The sequence below is a fragment of the Silene latifolia genome, chromosome Y (genome assembly GCF_048544455.1).
Source record: "Silene latifolia isolate original U9 population chromosome Y, ASM4854445v1, whole genome shotgun sequence".
In the NCBI taxonomy this organism is placed as follows: Eukaryota; Viridiplantae; Streptophyta; class Magnoliopsida; order Caryophyllales; family Caryophyllaceae; genus Silene; species Silene latifolia.
In genome coordinates this window covers 18,974,673-18,981,907 of record NC_133538.1, presented here as the reverse complement: position 1 = coordinate 18,981,907, position 7,235 = coordinate 18,974,673, and the positions used below count along the sequence as shown (strand labels likewise).

The following is a 7,235-nucleotide window of genomic DNA, read 5'->3' as shown; positions in this document are numbered from 1 at the left end:
TGCAAAATTATTCACACTCTCTTCTTCTTAAACAAATGGTCTCTTATACAACCGTTTAATACTTACACAAAATAAATTTACAAACACAGTATGGAAAAGAGTAACAAATCAGTCTGATTATAGTAAACGCTATTATTAGCTCACTTTCCGAGACCATGAATTATCATAGGTGAATAGCAACATCTAGTGGCCCTAAATGGACTAAATGTCTCTGTGACTATCAATTATAGTCTTCGAAAGTTAAAACCACGGTTTTTTTAACCCAATAAAACACAAATATCTAAATCGAGCAAAGGACATTCAAAAAAAATTAGCCGAGTGATGATTTACTCACCTACCCAATCCACTCAATTCCCCAATTACTAATTTTGCAGCTCAATCAACTCCAAAATAATCTGCATTTATTCACAGATTCAATCCTCGGAGCTTAACCCAACAATAGTTTGGACAAATAATGACATCCACATTTAATTAATTTTTAATAGAGTTCTCCCTCCCCATATCCCGTCTCAAATTCTCAATCTCATCATAACTTCATCAATGTAAACAAAACCATCTCTGAGACGACTTGTTGTCTCTGAGACGACATGCCACATCCAACTTGGCACTTGCGATGTTAAAATCTCTCATCTGGCCCTCTTAATGTTGTGCATGTTATTTCCTTTCCTAAAAAAAAATATTGTGCATTTTACTTACGTGTCTCATTTCTTTTCGAGACGGCATGCCATATCCAACTTGAAACTTTCCTCCTCATTCTCCCTTCTTCTCTTTATCCTTACCCTTGCCTTCCTTATCCTACTGCATTTTCCCTTCTTCTACTCCTACCCCTTGTCCTTCATCTTCCTCCTCCCCCTCCCCTTGGCAAATATTTCACATGTATCAAGTTAATAGAAATGCATGAATAAACATGATTTAAACTTCTGAAGATATTTAAGTATTAAAGATTGAGAGGGTAAGATGACTAACCAGAAAGCAAAAGATCAGCATAAGGGCAAATCTCATCATGTCTCGCTCTTCAAAACCAGAAAGCAAAAGGTTATCAATCGTCTCGCCTTTCAAACGAGCCTGTAAAAATGGAGCTCACATTATCCGTGTATTTCTTTTGTTGAAGAAAATAAATAGTAAAATGTGGTAACTGGTAAAATATATGCTCACCTGATTAGTCTATCTCTCTCAAGACAATTATAGTTTGCCTTTGCCAAGACTTTTAGCACCACTGGACCCAAAATTCTTATGTTCCATGTCTCAAGATGTCCTCCCACATTCTTCAGGAATTAAATTTTTGAAATAGTGTGAGAATGATATAAAAAAATATATTAGGTAAAAATGCAGATAGCCAGAAAATGCTTACTGCAAAATCGACTGCTATGCTCAATTGCGCAAATTTGTTTGTTCCCGGCAGTACAATGCACTTTCCCTGCGAAAATAAATCTTCTCGGGTTTCGGTCCCCAGGCATATCCTGCAAGTAGTTATCGATCATTGGATCACAGACCCAATACTGCGTAATTCTTAAAACGAAAGTCCAATTACTTGTGAGCCAGAGTATCTTCTACTCTTTGTCTCATTCGTTAGGTTACACATTTCTTTTTCGGTACGCAAAGACATATCCTGCAAGTAGTTATTGATCATTTGTTTTGTTTTTTTTGGTAAGAAAACAATTCTACCTTGCTTATTTTTCTAATTTGTGCCAATTTGTAAAATGGACCCACAATTATTGAAATCTAATCTGGCCATTATTAATCGTCGTTAATCCACAAAAGTTAAAATTATTTGCTGTCTTTCACTGCAACTTAGTGGTGCGTCACTATAAACCCTTCAATCTTTGTGTTAATTAGAATTCGAATCCTTAATAGAGGTATCTAATACATGTCATACTCTTGATTTAAAGTAAAGCGTCGAAGTGTTTTACCCATATCCAATTCTTGAGTGTCAAACAGAGGAACATGAGAAAAAAGAAGTCACAACAACACAATTCAACTGACAAAAAACCAAGCAATTTGTTTTTTTTACCATATTCATCAATATAATGTAATTACCATACCATTTTGTCCATTTCATAACCATTAGCCATTTCTTGATGATGTAATAGGTATGCATTTTGTTCCATATAAGCAAGAATCAATAATAGATACACCACAACAAATTATTTCCCCTCCAACAAAGAAATGTTTGGATAGAAAATCATCCCCTCCTCATTTCCCCCCATCCTTCTCCTCCCTCCCCTCTCCCTTTCCCTAATCATCCCCTCCTCCTTTTCCCCACCACTTCTCCTACCCCTCTAATTTGTTGCATTAAATATCAGCCCGAGATTGATAGTTGTTGCTTGATCTCAGAATCTCATGACATTATTAGGCATAGAATGAAGTTTCAAGCCCAGAGAGAATACAATTGTATAAATTATCTCCTATATGAAATCAAGCGGTAAGTGGTAACGCTAGAGATCCAAAATCAAATATCCGAACCTATAGCCTAGATGTAGGGGAGCCCCATCATTCCTCTGATCTGGTGGCTTAGCATAGGAAACGGTTTAAGTGATAGCGCTAAATGTTTGTGTTAAGAATGCATATATAAAACTAAGTGCAACTTCTTCTCTCGAAATATCATTCATGATAGAAGGGTTCAAAAAACATACATGACAATTTAACAATCAAGTGTGTACTTTTCAAGGCAAAGGGTGTTCTTACCAGTTTGACACCAACACATTAATGAACTTTCAGGTGGTTTGCACTGCAGACCATTAGAAGGAATAGAAGCTCCATACGGCAAAGCTGACATGAAAATAACCTATAAAAAAGATGAGATATTAGATACAAACACGATTGTGAATAACATATAAGAGATGGGAATCAATGAAATTATAGAAAAGTTAAAATACGGAGGCTAAAATACCAAAATTTTTAAGCAGAACATATCAAGAATGAAGATACATCCATAACAAAGAATAGATGAGCAAATACACTGAAAGCTGGTTAAGGTTGTCGATTCCGTTCCCAACATCTCACAGTTGCTAACTCGCTCGCTCGCCCCTAGTCTCACTTACATCTGTTAAAACTAAAAACTTCATGACCTTTGTCCTTTTCTCTTCCTTATCCCTCCTTCTAATGTATTTTTTTTAGAATAAAGTAACATACTGAACTCTTTTGCCACTCTTGCTCTCTTGTATATATGTTAAAACTAACAAATTAACAGCCTCTCCAACTTTGCCCGCTCCCCTCCCATGTTTCTTTGTTAAAACCAACAACACTAACAACGTAACAGCGAACCGCTTAAAGAACTGATCTCAACAACACAAATGAGAACGAAGAAATGTTTTAATTATACTACCTCATAAAGAACACTAAAAGTTTAGCCTAAATGTCTAGCATGCACTTCTGACTTCACCTTCGTAGTTTGACAAAGTGTTGATACAGCTGAACACGTTGGTTATGTCTTCTAAATGAGTAAAAAGAATCAGGAAACGTTTTCTTCTGTACTAATGACTATCACTCTCATTCGATTAACATAATTATCTTTCGCTTTTGGCAGTATGAATAAGCCATTAAAAAGCTAAAACTCATTTTGACATCGTTTAGCTCCATGACCTGATTGTGAGGGTATACTCCTATTGACATGAAGTTAAAACAACTTATTCCAATTTAACTTTCCCTTCCTCCTACCCACTCCTCCTCTCTCCCCTCTCCTCAATTGACATCCTAAAAAGCTAAAATTTGCATGCAAAACCAAATATATGCACAATAGCTGTCACTACCAGAACCTGGCAAACCTTTTAATCAGGATTCAAGATTAAATCTTTGCCACTGTCAAAGCATGTAACACAAGGCAAAGCCTGAACCCACTATTATTATGAGTCTTATGACTATAGCGGCCCAGATACTCTGACAGTGGCTTACAGATAAAATTCGCTACTGATAAAATAAGATATTTGTCACATCTTGGAATGCAAGCACTTCAACTTACCGTGTTCCATAACAATCAAAGTATAAGTGATTAAATCGAACTTTGTTGGCAACAATTTTAAAGTAACAATAACAAACCCAAATCCAAGTTGTGATCTTATTATTTAAGTGGAAATCATATGAGAGAGCCCAAAATCATATGGTCCAGTCCGGGTTCATAAAAACACGTGGACCAGTATGGACCGGACCAAATGGACCAAAGTGGACCAACTATGATTATCATCGACATGGTTTAAATATAAAATTAGAACTCAACAAGTTCGTTATGATAAAAATAAGCAACATTATCTTCTTACTACATTTAAGTACATAATTACACATCTTATAATACGTGTAAACAAATTAGAAAATAAAATCAACAATATTACAATTTTATAGATCAACAATATCTTAACCAGTTCAAGCTTGAACTGGTTAAGATATGTATCGTCCTCAAAAACATCTAATGTATGCCCAGCTCATATCTAATCATTTTAATTGCACATTTTTATGGCCTGCTTTTTATAAATCTTAAATTTAATCTGCTTTAAGAACTTCAGTTCAAAAACACTCCCTTTCACTAAATTCAGGTGTCCAATGCAGTCGCATCGTCTTACCAATTTACCATTTAATAAACTGGCTCTCTTTCGATAAGCATGATACAAACCATTTGACTACAGCCCTTTTGACACTTCATTCGTCTCAACGTCCTATCTATGAGACTAATGATGCTTATGTTGAACTCCATACTGTCCCTTAAAACTATTACACACCATAATTTCCAATCACAATTCCCCAGATCCAGCTAATAATTAGTGTTGGTTTAATTGGAAAAGCATAGACAAAAAAACGTAAATCTCGCGCGTGAAACAGGAGACTCAGGTCTATGGCACAAATGTCTGGTAGCTATGTGAGTACAAAGTAATTAAATATCAGTTGCATAGTAATTGACTAATTTCTCCCAGCTGCAATTATTTTATTCACCTAACAAAGATGACAAGTTTTTCACCACAACCTTTCTAAGGAAACTCCAATCTCAAGCATTGTCAGAAATTAATACAAATAAACATCCCAACCAAGTCATTTTTGGAATCCTTGTTGGTCTACTGATGCCGAAACATCCTCACCCAATCATCCATCCTTTTTTCCACGACGACCTCTTGTTAAAATACCCCAAGAACACCTCACAAACTTCAAACATGTTTCTGTTATGTCTCCCCAAGTCCTCCTCATACATATGGGTTGTAGCCTCTTAAGGTCTTAGATGCCAGAAGATATTTTTCCTAGTAGTTAAGACGAGATTACAATAGGTCTCGAGTTCGATTTCTCCTCCCCTTTATAGTGTATTGGCCTTGTCTCTCCCTTAAAACCAAAAGTAAGGTCCTAGATCCAATTCCCCAAGGCCAGGTTATTTTATCTACAAGAGACTCTATCTAATTGGGTAACTCGAGAAACCTTCCTCTGTGTAATGCTCTAAATTAGAAGTATTAAAGCTGAATGACTGCAACTTTCTAGGCAGTTTATTTTATGTTTGGTCCATGTGCAACACACAGGAAGAACCACCCTTTACAGAAGACAGATCCCACAACTCTACACAATATTTACCCAAGCATAGTTATAGATGATTTCCATCGTAACTAATCAAACGTTTCCCACCAAAAAAATACTCCATAGTAACTAACCAAACTAAAAGTATGTCTCATAACGAAAAAGCGTACAATCCATAATTCGAGACACAATAATAGGTCAATTCACAAGATTCGGTGACCCTTCTATCCCAAATCGCAATCTCAATTAACACAACATCACATTCAAACAAGCAAAATTATGCAACAGAGTATAGTCTATTCATCTTGATTGTTTTCACACATTTATCGAAACCGAGTAAGAAATAATCAAAATCAGAAATTGGATGTAAATCAATAAACAGAAATCAAATGTTAACCATAGAGAGTAGATGAATACCGCACTATGTTCCCTCCTTCCAATCTTCTGCACAACTTCGTAATCATCTGGAACAATAAGAAATAAACACAAGTTCAGTAAGTATACAATAAATTTGTACATGATAATTTCAGTCTTTTAACAACAAAAAATACTTGTTATCCGTGAAATACACTCTCTCGCCGACGTATGGTCTGTGTACGAGCATGGGGTCTCAAGTAAAGTTTGTTAGATATTTAAATTGGAAATATAGCTTGAACAATCTAACCAAACTACTCATAACATCGACACATCGGTACTTGCTAAATCCCCAAAATAACCTAGAAATTCCGATATTCCCAAAAAGTTTTTTTAGGTTGATTTCTTTCGCGCTTCTTTCCTTCTTTTCTGGCGTCGTGCTTAATACGGCTTAAAAATTGGCAAATTAGTAAGAATTTCCATTCATAGTGAATAATAGCTATAAGACATAAAAATTGTCCAACTTATTGCATGCAATCAATTTAAACCTCAATAGAAGCCTCAAATTATTGCATGCAATCAAAATCAATTTAAACCTAATAATTAAACCCTAAATTAATTAAAAAGACATACCTCAAGTGTGAATAATCACTGGCTAAACGGAAAAAAAAAAAGCAAACAACTTCAAGACGGCAGACCCTGAACAGAGATGAAGAGATATCAAAAGTGCTTAAATTATAAAATGAATTAGACTAAGAATAAGAAAAAAAAATCACACGAATCAAAAGAAGAACTTACCTAATACAATCGAAATCCCTAATTTAATTGTGAACCATAACCCTAATTTGTGATATTTAAGTGATCTGAGAAAGTGGGTTGATTCAACTGAAAAATTTGAGATGGATCCGATTAATTTGAAGCAATTTGTAGGAGAGATTTGTGCGAGAATGATGAAGATCGCATCAGAAGAAAGAGAATTGTGTGAGAAAGATGGAGATTTTTTTAACAGGAAAATGAGAAAGAAAGAGAGGCAGAGAGAAAAGGGAGAAAGCAACGGGAATCATAACATCAAATAGCTAGGGGCAAAATGGGAAAGTAAGGGGAAAGTTACTGTTCTGGGAACAGTAACCACACCTCTCACTTTTTAAGGAGTATGGATTTAAGGAAAACTATTATAATATTCAATGGTACTCTTTTAGCCTAAAATACCCTTCATCCTCAGTTCCTCACCTGCTCTCTTCCTCACACACGTGACCCAATAACCCTCACCAATCACCATCTACCTCTCTTTTATATCGAAACAACCTGCTACCAACCGCCCACCAAACGATGGCGAGGAAAGAGAGTCACCGGAATCTTGCCGGAAAACGAGTTGGCGGCGACTGTGAGGTTTACAA

The 7,235-nt window shown here is 35.7% G+C and overlaps 1 long non-coding RNA gene across 1 annotated transcript; it reads right to left on the bottom strand.

Annotated features, from left to right (window-relative positions):
* Positions 1-2,690: 2,690 nt before the first annotated feature.
* LOC141633188 (uncharacterized) lies at positions 2,691-6,887 on the bottom strand. The gene is made up of 4 exons (XR_012537993.1): positions 6,637-6,887; positions 6,472-6,537; positions 5,902-5,948; positions 2,691-2,785 (listed from the first exon to the last, which is right to left on the bottom strand). It is a non-coding gene; the product is annotated as an uncharacterized LOC141633188 (long non-coding RNA).
* Positions 6,888-7,235: the final 348 nt, after the last annotated feature.